The sequence below is a fragment of the Peromyscus eremicus genome, chromosome 10 (assembly GCF_949786415.1).
Source record: "Peromyscus eremicus chromosome 10, PerEre_H2_v1, whole genome shotgun sequence".
NCBI classification, from domain to species: domain Eukaryota; kingdom Metazoa; phylum Chordata; class Mammalia; order Rodentia; family Cricetidae; genus Peromyscus; species Peromyscus eremicus.
The window spans coordinates 3,509,076-3,534,005 of record NC_081426.1 but is presented as its reverse complement, the minus strand read 5'-3'; positions in this window follow the sequence as shown (position 1 = coordinate 3,534,005).

Genomic DNA, 24,930 nt, shown 5'->3' with positions numbered 1-24,930 from the left:
TAGGAAAGCCAAATAACTTATCATGTATGGAGCATATAAAATTTGTTATTATGGTTCCTTAGAGAGTAAGAATTTTGATAAGAAATAAGAAACAAGATAGACAAAATAATACATAAGTCCATTAGAATTAATTACAAAATTATATATATATTTATTTAATAACTACTACACGTCAAGTACTTTCTGGGCCAACTGCTAAGAAGGAACATATATAATAGAGAAGCATATAAAATAGAGATAACAAATATGTTAGCATACCAGTGGTAATAGTCAATATAAAAAGAATAAGTGATAGAATGAAAAAGAAACTGATTAATTCTAATTTGAAGATTTAAGATCTTTAGTGGAGATGATACAAGGCTATTATTTTGATGAGTTGATTGTTTTTTTTTCTGATGAATAACTATGGAAGAAGAATTTCAGGTGAGAAAATAGGTATACAAAGACTTAAAGAATGAAAGTACATGGAGCCTTTACAGATTCATGAATCAAGTTGGACTGAAGTGAGAGCATGGGTGAAGTATGCATAGACTAAGCTGGGAAATTGAAAGTACCAGTAAACGTGTAGTCCAGCATGCCATTGTGGAGCATCTGCACTTAGATTTGGAAAATCACATGCCACAAGATCAAACTGGTATTAAAAATGTGGTTTTAGCGACTGTGTACAGAACGGACTGGCATGTAATGTGCCACAAGAAAATGTAACATGTTACATGTATTTAATAAGTTTTAAAATAAACCAGATAAAACCCTTTAGGACTGCCACAAGACATGACCTAAAGGAATGCCATTCAGATATTCAGGTAGGGTAAAGAGTTGAAATTTTTCCTCCCCAGTACCACACTCCAGACCTGTAACAAGATCCTTCTCTGTTGTGTCTTCCATAAAACTTTGTCTTTTTCTACTTCTCTGGGAAAAACATGGCTTTGATAGCCACATGAGGCAGGAGAAATCTAACATGTAGGTGGATATAAATCAACCAGGCAGAGAGACCACAGGAGACAGGGTATAGCCAACTGATGCAGGAAATGGCAACAGATGAAGAATATTCCTCTAGTCCGTCATCAATAATAAACAGCAAAAGCTGGGCAGGAAGAGCATCAAATGGCTGTAATTCAAATATTTGAGAGGTTAAGGCAGGAGGATCATCAGTTCAAGGTTAGCCTGGCCTGCATATTGGATCTGAAGCTAGCTTAGACTAAAAAATGAGATCTTTTATCAAAAGCTAGAAAGCTGTCAAGTTGGAATGAGAGGTCAATTTGAATCAATAACAAGTAAGTATGTTTCTATTCCCAACATCATACACAATGTCTAGCATATAACAGGAAGGAAAGATTGAAAAGAAGTGAAGAAATAAATGAGAGAGAGAGAGGAAAAGGAAAAAATCAAATAAGAGTAAAGAAGAAATTAAACAAAAGGAAAATTTATCAAAGGAATTTTCAGTTACTAAATTCATAAAGAAACAAATTTAAAAATGGAACAAAGTCTTAATTTCACATAAAAACAGTAGATTATTTTTCTCAAGACCGATGTTTCTTAGATGAACATAGATGTTGACAGTCCAGTCCTCAAAAGAAATTTAGATAGCTGGGATATTCATTTAGCTCTGACATTGTGACAGAGATCTAACAAGACAAGAACATTTGGTGAAGGAAGAAATCACTGCATTCAAAGACACTTTGATGTGGCCAACAATGTTTTCTGAGATGCAGAGAGCACATATCAGGGAAGTAGAGGAGCTCTACTTCCAGAATGGTGAAGATATAAGCTCAAATTTCTCCCAGACACTCTGTTTTGTCTTTGCACAGCTGCCAGCTAGAGATCTCAGGGAACATATTCACTGAAATCAATTGTAGCATCATTTGCACAGTGCATATGTCACAGGAAACAATAATTTGAGCTTCCCCTCTACAACTCAGTGGCAGACTACGTTTTGGAGCTTCAAGTCAGAAAAAAAGTGCCTTTTGTTTTGTCTGTAATTATAGATAAATTTGGAATCATTATGAAAGCAAAAAGCATTCACACAGAAACTCCTAATCATTATCTTTGGACTATTCCATATATTACATGGGGGAAATCCAAGGTAAACAGTACGTCAACTTGAGAAAAGCTAAGGGTTCAACTTTCTAGTCAGCTACTGCAATCAGTCTACAAATCTGAATAGCAAGCTTATTAACCTTTTGGAATATTTAAGGCATCTGCATAAATAATTAAATAATAAATAAACAAGGTCACATTGTGATTACTGTGTCCCTCAATATTCTATGTCCCCAAATAAAATTTACCTGAGGATCAGAGGAAAAAGCCAGCCACTACATTAGATATAGAAGTTAAGCAATGGTAGCACATGCCTTTAATCCTATCACTTGGCAGTCAGGGATCTGTCTGGATCTCTGTGAGTTCAAGGCCATACTGGGGAACAGAGCCAGGCATGGTAACACATACCTTTAATCCCAGCACCAAACATAGAGGTCTGGAGATCTATACAGACAGATATGAAGTGACAGAGCTGGGCAGGAAGAGGAAGTGATGGAGCTGGGCTGAGAGAGCAAATGAGAGAACAGAACAGAAAAGCATATTAGGTGTAGGTAGACAGGAAGTAGGTCGCTTTGGAAGCTGTAGAATTAGTGAGGTGAGGTTAACTGTGGCTTTTCCTATTTCCCTGATCTCTCAGGTTTTCACTCCTATATTGGGCTCTGAGTCTTTTATTTAATAAGACAGTTTACCAATTCATCTACACCTCGTTAACAAATGTGAACAGTCATGTTGGCGTGTATGTCAGCTAACTGGGATTTACTTTCATTAAAGGTGATAGTGTATGTGGTGCAGTTAAAAGCCACTACTTCTCATTCTTTTGCATGTTCCAATCCCGTCAAACAAGAAAGCAATTGTGTTTAAAAGAAACAATAGTGTTTAAGAGCATAAACTTTTTACATGGGGAAACTGGGTTTGAATCGCATGTTTGCACTCACTGAATTAACACTGTTGGTCATATTTGCAACATATCTGTGTTCTAATCTCCCTCAACAGCAAGATGGAAATAGGAGTGTAATACCTGCATGATTCAAAGCACCATGAACAGTAAATGAGTTGTCCCATGATTCCCTGCAACAGCATCTCATAGTAAATACTCAGAAAATATCAAGTATAATATGCATCACTACTTTAAATACTCATTTACAATTTGTGCTAAAATCCAGCTGTGGCTGCCCCTACCTAATGGTGCATTAAACCCTCTGTTGGTTCCCACATTGTTTCCCTGTTTCTCCCTGTGTTGTATCCTAGCTCACTTGCTGTTTGCACAAAGTTCTAAAGCAATCATTTACATGCTGGTTTAACTACAATCTGAACTTAAATTTGAGGGCCAACAAGATGGATTCAATAGATAAAAACACATTGTGCAAGCCTGATAACTTGAATTCAACCCTGGAACCAACAGTAGAAGGAAAGAACAGATTCCCAAAAGTCGTTATCTAACCTCCAGGGACACATGATGGGCATGCATGCATTCACACTCACATATATACATCACATACACAGAGACACATGATAAAATTTAAAGATAAATTTGATATTTTAATGTAGTACATAAACATAGGACCCCATGTGCTTCCTGTCTCTATCTCTGTCTTTGTATATTTTCCTCTCACTGTCTCCCCTCTCTTACACACACACACACACACACACACACACACACACACACACACACGAGGGGGGAGGGGGGGGAAACTTTTTTAAAGCAATACTAAATTTTAGTACTTAAAATGGCTTAATAATATGTTTCATCCTAAGTCACTCAATTTTTAAAAGAATGTTGGTCATGATCACCTAAATGGACTCAAAATATACCATGGCTCACAGTTTGAAAATTATTTTCTCTGGGCAGAAAGTATTCATATGAATTAATATTCTATTGAAGAATGATTTTATGCAATGAATTCGCCAAACAATGGAAGAACTGATTCTCCAGTTATATAAGACCTAAAATGACTCAAATTAACTGTGAGGAATATAGCCATACCAACTTGATTGTGCCTGATTTCATCTAAAAGATGTGTGAAGATCAATGTAGGAGATACCTACACTGAGGCAGATTTATTCTTTTCTCTAACACAGTACTATGTGCTGCATTACTAAGTAGAGGACACTCTTCTAAGAACAACCACCTCTGCAACATCTGTTCATGATTCTGTCTCAAGCACTGACTACAGGATACAAGCATGTCTATGACCAGATTACCAACTATTTAAAACAAGTGCACTACTTGTGTGATGCCTAGCCTCATAGAAGCTAACTAGAAATCACCCACATATTATTATTTGTGTGTGTGTGTGTGTGTGTGTGTGTGTGCTGACACATGCAGACTTACTTGAACACTCATGTATGCATTCATATATACACATTTGCACATGTCATGGCATGTATATGATGTATATGATGGTCAGAGGATAACTGTGGAGTCTGTTCTTTCACCCTTACTTCAGCCATTTGCTAAGCCTCGGTTATCTTCTTTTAAACTATTTTAGTTGTGATTAAGACATTTATCAGGAGGAAAAAGGAGAAACATGAGTCCAGTTGTCATGCTCAGTGTTTGGCATAATCTAAAGCTTCTCTCCATAAAGCTCTGAAGGCTTTTTTGGAAGGAGAGCAAACAGGTTAATGAAGCTTGCTCATGCTGTGCACAGATCATTACAACAAATTCACGGAGAAGCTGGATTTGTTCTTACAAAATCAAGCCTGATTGTAATGAAGAGTTTCTCTACTTAAAACTATGCATGCATTATATGGATAGTTCAGGAAAGCCGGGTGATTAAAAGCTACACAAGAACAGGGGGAAGAAATAGTCAAGGGAGGGAGGAAAACATGACTGCACCCCTTGTTCCTGCTAACTGGACTCCCCAACCAATGTTTGATGCACATGCCAGGGAACTTCTTCCAAGAACTGACCAGTGCCCACCTCTGCAGCCACCACTGCTGCAGCAGCAGTTAGATAAGGTTTACAGACGGTCAGTGTGTGTTAACAAAGGGAACAAGTCATCAAGAGCATATAACAATTGTAAATATTCATGAACTGAATCTTTATAAGGATTTTATAAAACTAACCTTAAAAGGCTTAAAGGACCATGCTGATCCTGGCATCATAATATGAAGAGACTTCAACACCCTACTCCCATATTTAAATAGGTCTTCTAAACTAAAATCAGCAAGGAAACTTCAAAGCTAAATTAGGCATTACATTAACTGAATTTAGCAAATACTCACAGAATATTATACCCATCAGGTAAGGAATACACATTCTTCTCTAAAGTTCATGAAACCTTCTCTAAAAGTCCCCATATTGATATTCACAGAGCAAGTCTCAGAAAATTAAACAAAAAAGACATAATTGGTTGTATCTTTTCAGAAAGTAATGGAGTAAAAAGAAATCAGCAGAAAGAGAAACTTCAGAAACAACACTTTTGAATGAATAATGGGACACTGAAGATATCATGGGGAAAACTTAAAAATTTCCACCTATCTAAAAAAAAAAAAGGATAGCACAATTCTTCAGAAACTCCAAGATGCTGCCTGGGCAGGTCTAAGTGGAAAGTTTATAGCTACAAGTGCTGACATTAAAAAAAATCACAGTCATTTCAAATAAGTAATCTAATGATGCACCTTAAGACTCTAGAAGAACAGGATGCTACAAGCTTGGTAGATGGCAAGAAACAATAAAATTTTGGGCAAAAATGGAATAGAAACTGAAGTACAATTAAACCAACCTATTAATTAAAGGATTGGTCATTAATGAATAACACCATTAAGAAACCCTAGACAAGTAATAAAGAAAGAAAAAGCAAAATTGATTACAAATAGAGATGAAAATATAGTTGTCAATTAGATCACTAAGAAATAGTTAGAAAAACTGTGTTCAAAAAAGCTCTAAAACTAAAAGAAGTGGATAAATTTATAAACTCATTTAACCTGCCAAAAATTCAGAAGACATAAACAATTTTACAAACATATACCAAGCAATGAGATTGAAACAGTATCTAAAAATCACCCCAAGACTAGATGGATTCACAGTTGAATTCTATCATTTTTTAAGGATGATCTAACATTAATACTTCCAAAACTGTTCCACATCAGCTCACATAGCTTCTAGTATCCCTAGATCCTGACTTCTTGGACCAAACCTCCACATTCTACCTAGCATCTGCTACTGATGAGTAAGGGGTCCCTGAATACTGAACTTCCATCCCAAACTGTCACCACACACTAGCTCTCAGCCTCTGGTGCTGACAGGAAAGAAGACCTCAGATGCTTACATGAACCTCTTACAACACTTCTCCGGTCACTCAGCTTCTTAAATTGACAGGTAAGCAGTCCCCAGACTGTCAGACTCTCGGTTTACTTCCACTCAGCCAGCTAACTCTAGATATGCAAATTTCAATGCAAACACACAAGCAATATGAAAGTCTGAGATAATGTGTCTCTTCCAAAAAGTGCTAAGTTCATAATAATGACTCCAATGAGAATGACCTGGAAGAACTGCTAGATGAAGAGTTCAAAATAATGGGTATAAGTGTGTTTGAACCAGTCAAATAAGACATGAATATACTTCAAGAAAATCAAAACAAAGAGATAAATGAAATAAAGAAGTCAATGCATGATATGAAAATAGAATTCCATAAAGAGAGGATTGCTGAGGGGCGGGGGGGAAGCCAAGATAAAGTGTGCTGTATACTAAAACCCCAGTAAGCAAAATAAAACTGAGCACCAAACTCATCCTATGATGTTCATCTGCAGAATAATTAATTAGGCCTATACTTTTATCCTGCACAAAAAATCTATTGAAAATTAATCAAAGACCTCAATTTCAAACACTAAAAACTGAAACTAGTACAGGAAAACATTTCAAGATATAGACACAAGTCAGAACCTTCTGAATGAGACTCTAATAACACAGGCAACATCCCAAGAATTTACACAGGAGACTACATGAAGTAAAAAGCTTCTGTATAACAAAGCAAGTTATTAACACAGTAAACAGTGTACAGAATGGAGGAAAGTCTTTGCAGCTGTACTTCAAACAGGGTGTTAATATATTGGATGAATAAAGAACTGCAAAAATAAAACAATATAATCTAAGCTTCCAATAAATAAATTGTTGTGTGATATTTTGTTTGTGTTCTGACAAATAAAGCTTGCTTGGAGTCAGAACTAGCCACAAGTTAACCATGGAGGTCTGTACAGAGAGAAACAATAAGTGATAAAGTGGGGTAGAGACAGGATCTCAGCCCTTTTGGACTGGAGGAACAGAAGAGGTGGGAAGTGATTGTGGCTGCTCCTCTGCTTCTCTGATCTTTCAAGTTTCACCCTGATATTTGATTCCTGGGTTTTATTGATAAGATTAATTAGATTCACACTTCAGTAAATAAATGGGCCAATGAACTGAGCAGGCGGTTTTCAAAAGCAGCAAAAAAAGTGGAGAGATAAATATATTTTAAAGTTTTGAAAACTTAAAACCGTCCTGAAAATACCAATTAAACTACTCTGAGATTTTACCTTACCACAGACAGAATGTCCATCAGCAAGAAAACAAATGCTGGTGAGGATGTACTTAGCTGTTTTCAGCTTGACATAAACTAGGGTCAACTGGGACCAGAAAACCTCAGTTGAGGAATTGTTTCCATCAGATCAGCCTGTGGGCATGTCTGTGGGGGTATTTTCTTTATTAATGACTTATTTGGAAGGTCCATCCCACCATGGACAGTGCCAGTCATGGGTGTCCTGGCTTGTATAAGAAAGCTAGAAAAGGAGGAGAGACCCAAGTTTGGTTCCTAATATCTACCAGTGGGCAGCTCCAGATCCAGGAGATCTGATGCCATTTTCTTGCCTCCCCTGGAACTTGCATATATATGGCATACAGACACACAGACACACATATAGACATATATTATACACATGAATAAGAAAACAGTTTGAGCAAGTCATGGAAAGCCATCTATAAAATAGCATTTCTTTTATTGTAAACTATAAGCTAGAATAAACCCTTTCCTCCTCGAGTTGGGTTTGGTTGGTGTTTTATCAAAGCAACAGAAAGAAAAATAGGACAAAGGACCACACACTTTCTTGGACTGACCTCCAAAAATGCCACCAGCTTCTTACCATGATGTCCAAGAAAGCTTTCTTTGTGGAACTAGGAAGGTGAAGGTGAAGAGAATACTTATGATTCCAGTGCCTCCTTTATAATGAAATTTCACTTTCAAGATGAAAGGCTCTGTCATTATTGTTTCTCCCAGTAAAAGTTACTTCTCAGTTGAGCCCCATTCCTGCCCTCTAATCTCAACTAGGGAAGAACAGTCAACAGAGCCCAGGCCACAGGCAGATAGATAAGAAACATTGCTGTCAAAAACAGGAATGTGGGGGCTTAAGATTGGTTGGGAAATCTGTATTCTTGACAGATGTTGTGTGATGGCCAAATCCAAGAGCCCATTAAAAGTGCCAAGCAATAAGGAAATTCTAAAACAAGTCCCTCCAAACATCTTTGCCACATCACCACTTTATTAGAGCTAAAATTATTGTAAGACACAGATTTGTAGGAGAAAGAATATATAGAATATATAGAAGAACTCAATGTCAACACAAGATAAATAATCAGACATAAGCCAGCAGCAGGTCACCCATAGCTACAGCACACACCAGTAAGTAGATGAGGGTCCACAGTTCTTTATCCTAGCAATTTTGCCTTTTACTATTGAGACATTTGGCCCCTCTGAACTCCATATGAAGACTAAAGGAATGGTGCTGAATTTTAAAGCCATTATTTATTCTAAACTATAGTTCTATTTTTATTTTATTTCTGAGTATTTAAAGAATCAAATAAATCAGATCAAACTAAATTTATATCATGTATGGGTATACCTGATTGATATTATTGTTCTATTGTTCATTATTACTATGTTGCAAAATATCTGAAAATTTAGAGAGTAATAGAATCTCTGGTATACTTTATTTGAAAACAAATAATTCTATGATTGGTAGGTAAGTTTAAAGATGAGCAGAAACTTTACAAGCTGTATAACCTACTCACTCTTAATAAGCAGAGCAGAAACTTCTTAATTTGTGAAAACTACTGAAAAGCTAAAAGATGACAAAGAATCATTTCAATCCTGAACTTCAAAGTACATTAAAATATGGTCTTGCTATCAAATTAAAAGTAACTCTGATTAATAAATTCTTTTCAAAAACAGGAAATAAGGACTCAGAAATTAAGCAATGAACAACACAAGAAATTCTAAAGAAAGTTACAGTAGGTTGGCAAGTTCTAAATCAAAGCTTCTCAATTAATCCTACATCCAGTAGGACAGGGTACTTATGAATGCTAGTCACCAGCAGTACATCATGTCATACCACAGAAAAACATTAAATGAATTCAAATCCCTGGCATTTGGCCCTCTTAATTGAACATTTCACTTATTCGTATCCCAATTAAGTGGATTTAACTATCTCTCTGGGTGATGTTCATCCTTTAATAATGATATAAGAACAGCAAAGTAAGACCCCTTCTTATTCACAGTAATAAATACATACACACGCTGTCTTTCACTAATGAAAACCAGTTGTGTCAGGTCCACTGTCAATGCTGACTTAAGTTTCATTAGCATCAACAATTTGTCCCAGGAGTGTATTCTTCAATGGGGTAAAAATTATGTTTTCATTCATGGAGGCATTTAAAACTCCTTGCATAGCAAAGTCCATATGTTGATTCTGTTGTCAGAATCAGGATACAGAGAGTAAAACATGACATAGTGGCAGTTCTCTGAACAAAAGAGTCCCACCTCTTCAACCTGTGAGTATGACTCCCAAACATCTGAATTAGTATGTAGACTTAAACTGTCAATAAAGTTTCAGAATTACAGTCTTTTCATTATCACCTTCATGGGAAATAGACTAGAATAACTCTCCTTCCCTGGGAGAAATTGTATGCCAGAAGACATCTGGTAATATTCAGAATCCTTTCTGAGTTTGGCATATGTGTAGATGGTATATAATGGATTAAGGCAAGTGATACTGCTGGACATCCTATAATCCACAGAATGGTTCTACAGTAAACCTAAAGTCAATAATGCTAAGATTGTGAAAGCCTCTCGAGACGGACGAACAGAGAAAGGTGTGCAAAGGGACATGGCAAACATGCAGCTGTCTATGATTTTAAAGCGAGATATAGTGGGGGCTCAAGGAATTATTTGTGTGAGGCAGTGCATTTTTTAGAAGTACAAACAGCCTGAAATTTAGTAGCTAATGAAAGCAAGTGTCCTCAATAATAAGTGATACAGAAGCAAATAACCCACAAGGCTCCCCATCTCTACGAACAGGGATTAAAGCCGTATAGTATTAATACACAGATGAACTCTTTCCAGAGCTTCTACTCTGTTATATACGATACCAGTTGTACATTCAGAGGTTAAATCAGAAATATTGTGAAATATATTACTATATTTTTGCAAACTTTATCGTTATGAACTTTATGAAAAGTAAACTAAGCAAGGAAAAAAATGAGACCGGTGGAGTGACACACACCTGTCATTCCACAACTCAGAAGACAATTTGAGTCTAGAGTTCAGGTAAGCCTAGACTCCACAGGGGCCCCCTCTCAGTAAATAGAACCCAACTCCACAGGGGCCCCCTCTCAGTAAATAGAACCCAACTCCACAGGGGCACCCTCTCAGTAAATAGAACCATACTCCACAGGGGCCCCCTCTCAGTAAATACACCCAAACAAACAAGAAAAGAGAGGCGTGTCTATAGTCTCTTCTGTGACTAAGTTCCCTCATGTGTTCTCTGTTTTCCTGTCTTGGTTTGATTTTAATGTTTCTTCTCACTAATAAAATCTGTAATGTGCCTAAAAAATGTAATTGGCATTTGATTTTATTAAATGAAACATATCAGTAAAAATGTTTACTCTTTCATAATCCATTTTTTTAAATTAAAATATAATTACTTTATTTTCCCTTTCCCTTTCTACCCTCCAACCTCTCCTATGTAGACATGTTAACATAAAGAGGAAATGTAATGGGACCCCAACTCTAGACAAAGAACTACAGGCAGTCAAAAGTTTGTTCTTAATTGAATTATTAATGATTAAATAAACAATTTATTAATAACAGTTACCCAAAATAACTTTTTTCTAAAGAAGTCATAAAACAATTAGAGACTACTATTACTGTTGTTTTAAGCACAAAACATCCTTTTACAATTCAGAATAGAAGACAGGCTCATAAAAGTCAAACTGAGAAGAGATATATCTCCAACAAGGAGAATGTCTCTTTGAGCCCAGTGTCTGATGGGCTGAACCTTTCCATTAATGTCTGGTTTCCTTTGATTTTCTAGCATTTTACTGGTATCCATTAGCTGTTTTCGAAGGTTGTTTCTTAGGAACAGTAATATAAGAATGGAGGAGCAGCTGCTATTGTTTGCTCTGAATCAGCTACAAACAAGCATTGCTATGACAAAGTCTTGAATAACTGTGGGTTATGAAGGTGAGAAAGAGCAGCTTGTTCTGTCTTCTGAAGGATAAAATAATAATACTTTAAAAAAAATCTTAGAACCTGAATTAGTGAAGAAATAAAATGGTCGCAAGCAATGTACAGCAAGTTCTGTTGTTGATTAGCAACGTTTACAGAAGCCAAATTGTGATAGAAAGTGTTTGCACAAACTCCTTTGTTTACACATGTTCTTATCAACAACAGAACATTGTCATCCCTCCCTATATGGTCCTCCCCATTGTATACATCAGCAAATCTTGCAACCTCTGGCCAGTATCTTTAGGCCAGTGTCTTTACTAGCAGATGATCCTTGCTACAAGCATTATCTCAGTCAAACTGACATTTCCACAGCTCCAAGCCAGTGCTGTCCACAGGGAGAATGCAGTAATAGATGTCTCTCTCCTAGACCATCACATGCCAGCCTGCTCTGTAGAAGTTGTCAGTGCAGCATTTGGAGGAGTCTACAATTTCTATTAGCAAAAAAAAAAAAAGAAAGAAACTTTTCAAAAGTGGCTAAGTCACATTTTTTTCTATCAAACTCTGGAAAGTTTTCAGGATGAACTTACTAGGATATAATATATTAAGAAATGTTTCAAGAAATACAACTTGTCAATTTAAAAATTCAAATAGATAGGACCTCACCCCAGCTGCCAACACAGCTCTATCTTCATATTTCCTGACAGTGGAAGTCATTTTATTATTCACTTAGAAACTAATAGCAGAAACCTGATGCACTTGCCTTTGCTTAAATTTTCACTCTTATACAGTCTACATATTCATTCATCTTCCAGGATGTTTCTGTGAGTTCACTAATTTGTTCCATCTATTAGTGCTTGTAACATCTCATTTTTTCTCACTTTGATTCTTATCAACAACACACACATTGCCATACCACTCTTTATGACATAACGAAATCTCAATCTTCCCCTCCAGTGCATTACCCACAATGAAGCAAGCATAACATTTTAGAACATTAAATATTTAAGATATTCAAATGAGCAAAGATAACATCATATACTTATGAGTCTACTATACATTTTATAACATGAACTACAGATATTTAGATAAAAGAAATATATAGTGAAAGAGAAAAATAGATGAATCCATGAGAAACATTTTAGGAAATTGAAATCACAAAAGACAATATACAACAAAAAATAACATGAGCTGCTAGTTTATGACTCAAATATGTCAGACAGCTCTCTCCAATTCTCCTCTCTAATTTTTACCCATAGAAATATGCCTTAAGCATGAGATCATTACATAAAAAAATTTGCTTCTGTTTTCAAACTTTACACAAATAGGATGCCTAGGAACCTCCTAAGTGGTTTCTGTTCATTCATTTGAATCATGTATAATAGTCAGTGAAATCTATACATTTACCTATTCTCTCATTAATGAAGCAGCACTTTCACTACCACATACAAAGTGGTGCATCTTGTTTCATGCTGTATAAACTCTTCTTCTAAGATGTGAGCACAGTATGGTGGTTATGGTAATAATTGCTGCTTCATCGTGCTCAGCTCAACTTCCAAAATGTCAGTGGACATTGCTGCCAAGATGAAGTGTTGCATATCCTGTTTTCTCTCTGAAATTATCCATTTCAATTTTAATACTTGAAACTTGATGGATATGGGGCAAAATTTCAGCTCTCTGTATTCTCCAAGTAATGGCTGAGGCAGAGATATTTGCTACCATGGGCTGGGTTTCACTCCATCTTCTCTCCCTCACTTCTGTTTACCTGTTAGAATTTTAACTTTTTCCATTCTCATTTGCAAGAAAACTTTATCAGTCAGAAGTTACAACTCTTTATCAGATAATTTCAAACATTTTAAATAGTCTTCCTCATTTCTGTAGCTTGTAGTTTAATTTTGTTTACAGTGTCTTTTGGTGATCTTTGTTATATTAACTTACCTACATAGGTTTTTCAGTTTTCTGTGAAAATCATATTCTTGGAAAGTTATTTTTTTCTCCTTTTTGATTTTTTTTTAGCTATCTTGCTGGCTAAGTATAATCTCCAGTTTTAAATTTAATATAATTTCAAATGGTATATTTTATTCTCAAATATAACAAAAATTTTGCATTAAAAATAAGATTCTTATAAAGGAATTTTAACAGACCTCCTTTTCCAGCTAATTTGCTTCTGTAATTAAACTGCATTTGGCTAAAAGTTAAGAACTGTGATAATGTTTGCAATAAGATATTTAATAATTACATCAGCAAATATTTGGAGGTATGTAATTCTGGGTTTGACTAGAAGTTTATTAATATCAGCATGATGGATCAAAGTGCTGGTCCTTCATTTATGGTATCATTGCAACCATTGCACTGGCATAGAGTCAGTCGTATGGCATAAACAAGAGGCATGTTAACTATCGTACTTCTCTTCTCGTTGGAGAACTCATTTTCAGAAGCTATCCCTTAGATTGCTCCTTACACCTGAATGACAAGACCTGAGTTGCTTGATTCCTTTACACAAGAAAGGCTAAGAAAGTGAATAGTTTGCATTTTCCCACTGGACATTGAAAAGTGAGTGATGACAGAGGAGTTTAGCAGTAGCTGTTACTGAGATACTAAAAGTAATATAAGTAAAGTTTCATTTTCTATTCAATTACTGACAGTATCCATTTTCTAATCTATGAAAGAGTGATGAATTACAGATATTTTTGCCACATCTGATGGTACATTTAAATAGATTATTTTATCTGTTAATCATGTTACTTTAACAGTTTTTCTAATATTGAAATGATTTTGCTTTTCTGAGATTAATACGCACGGTCACAGTGTATCTACTTTTAGAAACAGCTGCATTAAAAGTGTTCGTGTTGAGAGGAATGTTTCTGAATCTAGAAGTGCCATCCATCTATAATTATCTATAATTTTCTTTCTTAAACTTTTATTACCTAATTTTAGTCTCAATATTATGCTAAACTCATTAGAATGAATTTTATCGTTTCCTCTCTTCTATTCTCCAGGGAATAATTCACATAGAGATTGCTTATTTGGTAGACTAATTTGGCATTATATGGCTTCCTGCATGTTGAAATAGAGGTGGCACTGTAGCTGAGGGGCCTCACAGCAGCCCTTGGCTCCAGACACTGAATCTGGCCCTCGATCCACATCTGTTTACCACACTCAGTCCCCATTATCCTACAGGAGTCAGTCTCCTGCCATCACTGACTGAGACCTGCTTCCCATATACCAGCAAAATCACGGCTGAAGCTTTGGTTACTAATTTATACTTTACTTCTCCTTGGCTCTTTAGAAACATTTGGTTTGCTTTAGATCTCAACATCATTGCAACTGTTTTTATATTTTATGCATCATTTGCTGTGTTTGGAGATGAAGACTTGCATTTAAATGCATATGCATTGTTAATTATAATCCCAAGAGAACTCTTTGAAACTTGAGTCTAGCATAGGCTGCCAGATTCAGCTTTGATCCTCTTCAGCTTTACTCTCTTCCCCTCTAATTTGTGCTTCCTTCAGTTGTTGAGACTGCATATGATTCCTAGACTGAAAATCCAACTAGCCTCGGGATTTTTGTATATTCTCTTGCAAAATCTGGAATTCTTCTCTTCATCCATACCCTCAAGACAATCATTGTCCTCTATCAGCTTACTATTTCCCAATCCTGGTGATGCCACCTGACAGATGGTGTCATTCCTGTGGTGTCCCTAGGTACTAGGGTTCTGTATTACATGCTCTTGCAGTATCTTATAGTTTTCTTCTCTACAATATATCAAACATATAATGAAATAACTACTTGATTAATTTTTATTAATATATAGTTTTACAAATTGCCCATAAGCCTAGTGAGGACAACAACATCACTTATCTCTCTCTTTATATTTCCAGTACCTATCACACTGAAAATGTAATCAGATATCATTAAATTACCAAATGATTTGGCCTTTTTTCTATTCATAAGTTTCATAATAAATTATAGATTCAGTTTTTCAGATTAAATTAGTTTACTCAGGCATGGTAACAATAAATTTAGTATTTAAAAAATTTATATATCATATAAGGAATGATGGTAATTAATAAAATATGAAAGGCCATTTTCAGGCTAGTAAGCAAAAATTAATTCAAGGATTCAGTCCTGCAGAGGCACTGAAAATATCATAGCAATTCTAAACCACCATCTGTAACTCTGGTCACACAACATGGGCCTGAGAAAAGTTACACACTACTTACTAATAATAATGGGCAAACTATTGGTTGATAATAATTAAAAGTGAAATAGATTCGAGTTAGATTTATACAATCATTCCCAACTCCATATGTATTAGATGTTTTTCTGATGATGTGACAAAACGTGACCAAGACAGCATATAAAGAAATTTTTTTCTATTTTTATTTATTTATTTACTTTACATCCTTGCTGCAATTTCCCCTCCCTCCTCTCATCCCTGTCCCTCACAGCCAGCGCTCCTCTGTCCCCACTCCCTAATCCACTCCTCCTCCTCCATTTCTGTTTAGGAAAGGGCAGGTCTCCCATGAATATCAACAAAACATTGCATATCATGTTGCAGTAAGACCTCTCCCCCTCCCCGTGTATATGGACTAGGCAAGACAACTAAGTATAAGTGGCTTGCAGTTGGTTCCCACCACCCTTGGACGGAACAGCAGCTGGATCAGCAGCAACATATATTTATGAGTGTGATACCCATTTTATTCCTTAATAAATACATCTTCTTCCCAGACATCCATAGATTTCTTGCATTACCCTCTTCTGCAGGATTCTATGAATTCCACCTAATGTTTGGCTGTGGATGTAGAGAAAGGAGGCTAGCTAAAGAAACACACCCTGGATCTGGGACCTGAGACAGAGAAAGAAGTACTTTATCTTGAATCCAGAACCAAAGAAACATGCCCTGACTCTGAAACTAGTGCCAAAGAAACAAACTTTGTCCCTAGAATCAGAGCCAGTGAAAGAAATATGCCCTGGCTTTAGAATTAGAGCCAAAAAGCTAAGAAAGACCTGTGAAAGAAAAATAGTTTGGCTCTGAAATCAGGATCATCTCTGCCGCTAACCCACAAAACTAACCAATCCCTGAGCAGAAAAAAACTAACCAATCCCTGGACAGAAAATCTTCTCCCTGGAGTATCTCTGCCCCCAAGAAATCATACATAAACCACCCTGCCTGTTCAGTTGTTGGAAATTTGCTGGAATGTCCTTTAGGGGACTGAGCAAGGTGGAGCTAAACAGAAGAACCTTGCTGAGATATCCCTTAGAGGACTGAGCAAGCCAGAGCAGAAAAGTAACAAGTAACTTTTCAATCGAGCCTGAGGAGATTGCTACATTTTGGCAAGGGTTTCCCCTTTACCAGAGTGAAGAAAAAGAAGCAACATCTTGGACAGGAGAAGAAGCAGAGCTCTGTAGGGAAGCCCCCTTAAGTGGGGGCTGAGTAAAACTCAGCTGTAGTGGCTCTCCAGGAGAGGAGTAGGATTGCTATATCCTGTGGGGAGACCATCCCCACGGCACCCCACCTCCAGGTATAGCCTGACTCCTGAATAGTCAGGATACCTTTCCCTCCAGAGCTGAGCCGTCCTTGCAGCTTAAGGTATTGTCTGACTCCTCCAAATAGGATACCTTTCCTTCCAGAGCTGAGCGGTCCCATTGCAACTCCAGCTGTCAAAGCTGTTCTAGCAGCTCAAGGTGTAATTTGACTCCCCAAACAATTAGGATACCTCTCCCCCAGAGTTGTAACACTTGCTTACAGTGGATCTACATCTGTTTCCATCAGTTGCTGGGTAAAGCCTCTCTATGACAGTTGGGTAAGGCATCAATTTATGTATATCAGAATATAATTAGGCATCATTACATTGACATTATTTTCCTTCAGTCATGTTTGGGTCTATCCTAGGTTGTTGGGTCATCCATCCTGTGGGTTCTAGTGCTCCAGACAATGTCAGGAATGAGCTTACTCTCCTAGCATGAGTTTTAGGCTAGACCAGTCATTGCTTGGACACTCCCTCAATCTTTAGGCCACTCTTATGTCAGCACACCCCATAGGCAAGACAGATTGTAGGTTGAAGGTTATGTGGCTGGGTTGGTGTCCCACTCCCTCAGCTTCAAGTATTGACTGCTCACAGGAGATAGCCAGTTCAGACTACACATCTGCTGTGGCTAGTAGTCTTAACCGGGGTCATCTTTGTAGATTCCTGGGAGATTCCCTTGCACCAGTTTTTTTTTTTTTCCTGACCCTGCAATGCCCCTCTTTTCCAGTAGTCTCTTTCAATCCCTTCACCACCTCCACCTGATTGCTGCTATAAATCAACCTGCTACAAAACAGTTGAGCACATGTCCTTGTGGTGTGATCTGGCACCCTTTGGGTACATGCCCAAGGGTGATATAACTAGGTCTTGTGGTAGATTGATTCCCAGATTTCTGAGAAACCACCATATTGAATTCCAAAGTGGTGGTACAGGTTTGCACTCTCAACAGCAATGGAAGAGTGTTACCCTTTGCTGCACATCCTCTCCAGCATAAGCTGTCACTAGTGCTTTTGATCTTAGCCATTCTAACAGATGTAAGATTATGGAGGCCTGGTGCCGAAACCCGGGAAATTTGGTACTTGAACAGGGTCTGTTTGTCTCCCTTTACTCATGTGTGCGGTGCTGGTTGAGAAGCCCCCTTGAGCAGTATATTTTGATGAGTAGGCCCCTCTACGTTGTGTAAATCCAGTCCTTTCAGCAGGTAAATGGTGGGACCCCCACTTTCTTCTTTCTGTTTGTCTTGTTTGTGAGTCTCTCTGTACAGTAGGGTGGCACATACTTTTGTTCAGGCTCGCCTGGTGTTTCCTTATAAGGGCTGGTCTCTCAGGAAACAACAGCCACCATCTGAGTATTTTTAGTTGTATATATATATATATATATATATATATATATATATATATATATATATATGTATGTGCGTATGTGTGTGTTTGTGAATGCATGGATGTACTTGTGGGTTGCGATGCCTGGAGAGATGGATCAGCAGTTGGTAGTGCTTGCTCCATAGATCTTTTCAGAGAACATGTGGGAACCTGATCTGTGGATAAGAATTCTGTTCCTGGCCAGAAACAGTGAAGTGGCCTCAGGAGTAACCCTCCAATTGTTTGTTATGCCCATTTTGTTGACTATAATTGCAGGCCTAAAGTCATCCTCTACTGAGGCCCACAATAAACACTACCAGAAACAATGTAACACTAACTTATCTTTTGCCTTCATTCCATCCATGACTGATATTTCCTCTGCCTCTGCTGGCAAAGAGAGGCATGAGAATAGGCATAAAGTAAAGGAAAGGGATGGAAAGAGAGAGGAAATGATTGCAGCAGCATCTAAGCCTATACCAGCAGCCCTTCTCTCTGCTCCCCCATGCCTCTAGTGGCTACCCCGCCACTGCAGTATCCATGGAGTGATTTGCCTGGATGTCTGCCTGCTGAGATAGCTGCTCTGCATACCTCCCAGCCTGTTCTACCTATGGTGCCACACATGTTCACCATGGCATTTCCAGTTAATGTGGGCCCCAATGCGGCTAACCAGCCATGCATACCTACCCTTCTTGCAGACCTATCTTTGGTCCATAAGGCTGCTAATGAATCAGGTCCTGACTCACCATATTTTGAGCAGGTCCTACAGCAATGGGTAATGCATTTACAGATTTATTATGACTGGCACAACTTGATGAAGGCTGTGTCGGAGCCTATGGTCTTCCTTAATTGGCAAGCTGCCTATGATGACCAGGCTGAGGATCAGGCTCATTTTAATACACAGTACAACATCGCTGTTTCTCTCAAGATGCTTATGGGCCGAGGACCATGTGTTAACCCTGTCATACAAGCCCAAATTGAACAACACACTTATTTACTTGTCTTAGGAGACACCATTGCTCTTGGTGCATTGAAGGGATTCCCATCACCCTTCAGTGACAACACTCTGTTCCCCTATTAACCCGGGGGCGAGGATATGCTTGCATTTTTTTCCCAGAATACCACCACACCGATATAGGTACCATCCAGAGATGTGCGTCTGGCAACAGACCAAGAGACTTTGGACAAAGAAGAAGCTTCAGAGGGGCAATGTATGATTTGCCCTGCTACTGTGGCATTAGTAAAGGTCACATCATCGCTGGCATGCGACCCTAGATATTAAGTAATTGCCTCACCCCCTACAAGGTCGATAATACATCACCAGAAGGACTTCGATTGGCATGATAAAAATGACTAGGGTCCCATCCATGTCCTTGAGATTGAAATTTTTGACTAATCCTTCTGCAACAGGTTCACCAACAGAAGGTGGCCACAAAGGCGACCTACAGGTTTTATTGGCTCTCAGATACCTACATCAAAGTCCTCCTAGAGAGATAATGCACACATGGCTCACTGAGATACAGAAGGCTACTGCCTAAAGCCCACCACCCAGATAGCTCTCCAGGATTGACGCTCTTCCAGGGCTGGTAGTCAATGATGGATATGAGCTTGTTTGGCAAGCCAATCTAAGACAGGCACAGTCCATTATCCTGAGCTCTCCTGAGGTGGGGTCAACAAGGTTAGGGCAATGCACCCTAGCTCCCACTGAGCATGTCCTATAAAACAATAAAAAGGGGTGGATATGTGGGCTTGAGAGCCAGACAGCTCAAACAAGTAAAAAAGATACTTTCTGAGAGTGAGCCTGGGTCTGCCTGATGGTCTTAGCAACAGCAGCTGAAACATGATCTGGAGATGACCTGGACTAATAAGAGGCAGCCATGTCACACCAGCTGATGCATGTTCATCAGACCTCCCCCTCAGGCTTGCCTCTTCCTGAATAAACTGAGCTTGTTGTTTCGACATTCTCCTGGAGTCTGTATGGTTTGATTCTGCGCCTACTTGGCCCCCGCCCCCAAAGGGAACAACAGCAAGGACCCTGCTACAGAGGCCCAAATTGCTCAGTCTGAGAATCTGAGCTTGCTTTATTGAGCAGGGCTGCATGAGGGGATGATTTGACCATGGACATGGTTACCAGGTGTTTGGAAGGGTCTAGACTTGTCTGTGTGATGTGTTTTGATAGAGCAAGGGGGCAGTCTTTTGCTCCACTCCTTGGCATTGTTATAAAAAGCCCTTTTGAATAAATGGAAAAGGCTGTTGGATATTGATCCACCAAAGCTATCCTGTGTTTCTGTCTTTCTTCTCATCAACTAGGTCTCTCTTTCCACCTAATATTTTCTTATTCCTCTCTCCTCATAGGAACACTGGGAAAGGTGGGAGCTGGCCTCCCACAGATAACACCCAAACAGGGATGTGGGTGCAGAGGAAATAAGTGAGAGTCAGCACTGCAGAAGCAGTTGAGCATGTCTGGTTATGAATTAAGGTTAATGTGGTGGTATTTTACTCTTTAGGAGCAAAAACTGTATATGGATAAAGCAAAGTAAAGTTAGGCTGCAGAAGTATCTCTCTGTTTCTGTATCTGTCTATGTCTATGTTTCTCAGTTTCTCTCTCTCTAAAGTTGTAAAATAGTTTTGGTGAAGGTTGAGAAATATAGGTTTTGGGGATATGGTGAAGGTAATTTAGGGAGGAGTTTTCACCACCCACCGACCCCCAAGTACAGACAGGACCTGGGAAACACAAAGCAGCCTCCAGGACCTAGCAGCCACTGTGAACTTAGCAGCACCAGTGGCTTCAGAGGCTCCAGAAGCTGTCAGCAACAGTGGTCTGAGAGTGAAAAGCTCCTTCAGAGACTGCCAGCTTCAGAAAACCACAGCAGCAGAGCATGGATGGCTGCCCCAGTCAGGTGTCAGCTGAAACCTATGTGTCATCATTGCAGTGCAGGTGGCAGACACTGAGAAAGCAGTGTGAGCGGCAGGGTCTGCAAACTTTCTGCCAAGTAAAAGCCTCAGTGAGGAGCAGCAGCAGTGGTGGGAGCAGCAGTGGCAAGAGCACAACATAGACTTTGGACTCCAGGGGCCAGAGCTGAGTGAGGGACAACTGAGAGTGAGAGCACAGGATGATGTGGCTGCTGTGTGAGAGATAAAGACTCCAGAGAAAGATGACTACAGGGTGTACACCAGGAGGGCCAGGGAGCAGGTGCCTTTGCATCTGTGTGTGTGCATCTGGGGACACAAGGGTCTGAGTCCCCAGTAGCAGAGTGAAGTGGAGCCATGTGGCTGGTGGCATTTGGTCTTGCAAGCAGGGCAGAGCATGAGGAGTGACCCCCAGCAAGACAGGTATATGGTGATATTTTATTTGTGTTGAAATGTGATTTTATTTGTATGTTAATACATAAAGTTTGCCTGGAAATCAGAGGTCATAATGAGCCAGGGACAGTAGTCAGGTGGTGGTAGTCCATGCCCTTAATCTGATCACATGGCAGGCAGAGTCTCTGTGTAGTCAAGGACACAGCCAAGCATGGTGACATGAGCCTTTAATTCTAGTACCAACCACAGAGACCTGGAGGTCTGTATAAACAGGCAGTGACGAGGAAGTCATGTGGTTGGGTTTAGAGCCAATGAGAAGGCAGAACAGAAAGGCAATAAAAAAGACAAGTCAGACAGGAAGAAGCTCTTTCTGGGGAAGCAATGGTGGCAAGGTGGTAAGATAAGGTAGTCATGACTCTCTGATCTCTTTGGCTATTTACCTCTGTATTTGGCTCTGTGTTTCTTATTTACTAAGACTGTTTAGAATTTCATCTGCACAGGTAACAGAACCAGGGTGTAGCAGTCATGACTGGTCATGACTGGTTTTCTTCCCAGACCCAGAAGGGCTGCTTGAGAACCATAGCCCATAGCAGCAGGGTGACATTCAGCCATGCAGCATGAGGTGTGAGAGAGTCTTCAGGGCCTTGGGACACTGGGGTCTCTAGGTGGGCAGGCCTAGAGTCAGGAGGCACAGACAGACCAGGACTGCGAAAGACAGCAGCCACAGTAGTGCAGTTCCTATTTTCTGGCTGTAAGATCTCTTTTGAAGAGGATTCTGCACCAGCCAGCTATTGTGGCACTAATTGTGCATCTAATAGCTTTTGTCCTAGAGCAAAACTGCCTTAGGGGAAACAGATTTCAAAGCACAGCTGAGAACCAAGAATGAAAGTTTCAAACACTGTTTGAACTAAATTGTTACATTCAGGGGAACTGCAAAAAAAAAATTGGTTGTGGGTTTCTTTGTATTTGGAACTTTAAGACTGGTATCAGAAAGCTTTCAGTGAACCTTTAAGACTGGTATCAGAAAGCTTTCAGTGGAACATTAAGACTGGTATCAGAACTATCTTTTTGAACTTTTCAGAGTTAAATGGAATGAAGAGGAGTGATTTAATTGCAATGGAACAATTTTGAATTTACATATGCATGTATATTCTATCAACTGTGATGACTTATGAATTGTTTTGTGTATGCATATTTGTTTTATTAACTGAAGTGACTCACAAACTGTAAAAACGGAAATGGTTTTGTGTAGAAATGGAGAAGTTTGGGTTTTTTCTAACCAGTCTCAAGATGTGGCTTAAAAAATTATCAACAAGGGCTGGAGAGATGGCTCAGCGGTTAAAAGCACTGGCTATTCTTCCGGAGGTCCTGAGTTCAATTCCCAGCAACCACATGGTGGCTCACAACCATCTGTAATGAGATCTGGCGCCCTCTTCTGGCCTGCAGGCATACCTGCAGGCAGGACATTGTATACATAATAAATAAATAAATCCTTAAAAAATAATTTAAAAAAATTATCAACAAAAGGGAAAGTTAATATTGCTCAGTCTCTTTACTTTAAAAAAATAATTTTCTCATCCCTTGAGTGGAATAATGTTAATTTGTGTTTATATACCCTAAGTTTTGTTAGCAAAAAATGTAAATAGTTCTGTTAAGATATCTAATTTAGAATGTTTGCTCAAGTTTGTAAAGTGTAAATAGTCCTATGGAGAGTTTGCTTTTGGCTGTAAGTTTGTAAGAATTGTAAATATACATCATACTATTTATCCTGAAATTATGTTAACATGTTGATATTAATGAACAATGGTTTGATGAAACTAAGGGAGTCTTTAGGTTTGATACAATTGCATCAGGAGTTTATTGATTTATTTGATTCATTGACATAAAGATTTTATTGATTTTAAAAGGGGGATTTGGTGCAGCTGAGGCTGCTATAGACATTTTAGACCCATTCAAAATGGCCATTTTATCTTTATCATTCTCTATTCCTTTACTGGGAGATGTGGTAGCCAAAGGAAGCAGGAGTATTGTTGTGGTAATTCCAGCTACTTGTAAGCTCTTAGTGGAAAACCTGATTTAGAGCTGCATGGAGTTAAGCACTGTACACTCATTTGAGATTCATATTATTAAGAAGGGGGAATTTGTGGAGACCCAAATTACTCAGAGTCTGAGAATCTGAGCTTACCCAGCAGGGCTGCATGAGGGAATGATTCGACACAGGTGTGATTACCAGATGTTCAGAAGGGTCTACACTTGGCTGTGTGGTGTGCTTTGATCTAACAAGTGGGAGGTCTTTTGCCCCACCCCTTGGCATTGTTATAAAAAGCCCTTTTGAACAAATGGGGAAGGCCATTAGTAATTAGGTATTGGCCCAGGTCCTCCCGAAGCTATCCTGTGTTTCTGTCTTTCTTCTTGTCAACTAGGTCTCTCTTTCTACCTAATATTTTCTTATTTCTCTCTCCTCCTCCTCATAGGAACTCTAGAAACGGTTGGAGCTGGCCTTCCACATAAGATGGAGTCTCAGAGTCATTTTGATTTGCATTTCCCTGATGGCTAAGTATGTTGAACATTTCTTTAAGTGTTGCTGTGCCATTTGAGATTCCTCTGTTGAGAATTCTCTGTTTAGATCTGTATCCCATCTTTTCTTCTTTTATTTTTAAGAAAATTTTTATTCATTTTACAAACCAATCACATATCCCCTCTCTTCTTTCTCCCACCCCCAAGCCTTCTCTCCCTAACCCACCCCCCATTCCCTCTTTAAACCAGGTAAGGCCTCCCATGGGGAGTCAGCAGAGCCTGTGTACCCCATTTTTAATTGGATTATTTGGTTTGTTAATGTTTACTTTCTTGAGTTCTTTATACATTTTGAAATACATCCCTCTATCAGATGTGGGGTTGAAGAAGATTTTTTTCCCCATTCTGTACACTGCTGCTGTGTTCTACTGGTGGTTCTTGTTACCTTACAGAAACTTTTTGGTTTCATGAGGTCTCATTTATTAATTGTTGATCTTAGTATCTGTGTTATGGGTGTTCTGTTCAGAAAGTTGTCTCCTGTGCCAATTCATTCAAGGCTATTTTCTACTTTATCTTGTATTAGATTCAATGTATCTGGATTTATGTTGAGATCTTTCATCCACTTGGACTTGAGTTTTGTGCAAAGTGATTGATATAGATCTATTTGCATTCTTCTACATGCTAACATCCAGTTATACCAACACCATTTGTTGAAGACGC